This window comes from Pinus tabuliformis, chromosome J, assembly GCF_031772625.1.
Source record: "Pinus tabuliformis cultivar Carrire ecotype Pingquan chromosome J, CPIR1, whole genome shotgun sequence".
Classification (NCBI taxonomy): domain Eukaryota; kingdom Viridiplantae; phylum Streptophyta; class Pinopsida; order Pinales; family Pinaceae; genus Pinus; species Pinus tabuliformis.
This window is the reverse complement of record NC_142295.1, coordinates 833,013,446-833,015,783: the sequence shown is the minus strand read 5'-3', so window position 1 is coordinate 833,015,783 and position 2,338 is coordinate 833,013,446.

Sequence of the window (2,338 nt, the reverse complement as noted above, 5' to 3'; positions counted from 1 at the left end):
GGCAGCCTGTCATATTCATTTTTCTAACCGCATATTCACTTTACTAATCATTTTTATGAACTTCAATTTATGTTTAAATATAATAAATTATTTGGTTGACAAATAACACACTCAATAGATGGTGTTTACCTTTCGTTTAGTTTTCTTTGGATAAATTAATATATGATCCAACTGTTTGAAGTCTTTTGTATTGATAGATTATACCCAGCACTATGATAATCGATACAGGGAAAACTGGAATTTGTTTTAGATTAGATGATTCGTATCTATTTTTTCAATATGGTCGTGATATCTATTATTTTATCTATCAGGGTTATCATGTGAATATGACATATTCTCTTCTGTGTGTTTTCCTCAGAAATTGTGCAGGTGGTTCACACAATTGTTGTTAGCTGTGGATTACCTACACACAAACCATGTTCTCCATCGAGATCTCAAGGTAGGACGACAGTTATTTTGGCTTAGATTGTTACTTTGATGAATGTGATATTACAATCATCGTCGGTCATCTGTCCTTTACAAGCTAGAGATATTCTTACGTTCCACATATTTTGAATTATTTTTTATTGATGAAGCTTTTCTTTGGCCCAGTGCTCTAACATCTTTCTAACAAAGGAGCAAGACATTCGTCTTGGTAAGTCAAATGTTAAATGACAATCATTAGGTTTCTAGAGTTATGATTGCTCCAATTAAATTGCAGCATGTTCTGGTTAGAACAACTTACTTTCTTGTTGGATACGTAGCTTTAGTTTCAATTTCTCCATTTTTGATTTGAGGACAAGGCTAAGGAAAATAAGAGATTAAACACATTAACAAATTTATGAACCTTTAATGTTTTATTCTTTTATACCAAAGGGCTTCTATTAATTAGTGGAGCATGTGCAGGTGATTTTGGCCTTGCCAAATTGCTTAAGGCAGATGATCTCACTTCTTCGGTAAGTCGTGTGATATCTATCTCATTTTATCTCTTTAACTGAAATGTTTATTAGCATTCATTATTCTAGGCAAGGGCTTCTTGCAGTCTGCAGGAGCAAGTGGGTGTCAAGCTGGGGCTTGTTGCAACTATTTTTGTAAAAACTCATTACAGCCATTTGATTAGCTATGATGGCCCTCTCCACAGCCTGAATGTTGTTCACATGAAAGTGCGTGTGCTCGGTACGTAGTCATACAAAGGCAGCCTTGGAGGCCAAATGTTGTTCACATCTAAGGGAGTGTGGGTGGTCTGTAGCTGTACATAGGCAGCCTTGAAGACCAAGACATTAGAGAAGAGATCTGGAACCACGGTCTCCATGGCCTCAAAATTTGAATTGGGTCCTTCAAAGATTCCTGTGGTAATGACTTGAGACGCTTTTTTTAAGAAGCATATTCATTTGGGATTTCTGGGAATATTGGGGAGAGTTGTATTTATTTGAAATTGCTTTAATAGCTGGGTCTGTACTACAATCTTGCATAGGATTTTGGGGTGAATCATGAACAGAATGAAACTTTGTGAATGTTGATTGATCAGATTGGAATTGGGGTTGTGGTTTCGACTCGTTAGGGAATTTGTGTGCTCATAGGAAGGACGGGATTCGATTTATCGGGTCTCTTCAGTCTTGGTTAGTCATTTTGATTAACATCGAGGACAATCTATAAACACAAAATCAGGTGACCCTTCAGTCCAGTTTCTAGGGCATCCACCAGCCATACCAATGCGTTCCTCCAAACCCTAAGATTATCTTATACCCAGGTTTGTTAATGCAAAGAATCTTAATCCATATTTTATCCCTAATTAAAGCCTTCTCAAAGTCGCTCTCACCCTTTAAGACCTCCATGGCTGCGTAGTATACTTTGTTGTCGATGCAGGTCCAGGTTTCGAAGGTCCACCCCAGCATCGATGTATACCACTTTGAATTCCATCCTAGCAAGGGCTAAGCCGATGTGGATACCACCTAGAATTCAATCCTCGCAAGGGCTAACCCTATGTTTTCCCTTTACGCCTCCATTGCCGGATGTGATTACCATGATTCTAGGGATTTCACCAGCTAACTGGGGTTTTCTATCCCACTGCAAATTGCACCGAGACACCCACTGTTTCCCTCTGGCTCTTTGGGGGTTACCGCTGGAGTTCACTCTAAATCCACATGAATAATCAAAATGACTCCAATTCCACAGAAATAATCAAAATGAAATAACAAACACAATGCATAATAAATAGTGTCGATTGCTATTTTTTGTGCAATAAAACTTTAATTTCACAATAAATAGTGCCGGTTGCTACTTTTTGTAGCATAAGAAATTTAATTTCACAGAACAAAATGGCTCCAATATCACCTATCTCTGAGCATTCTACGGATAG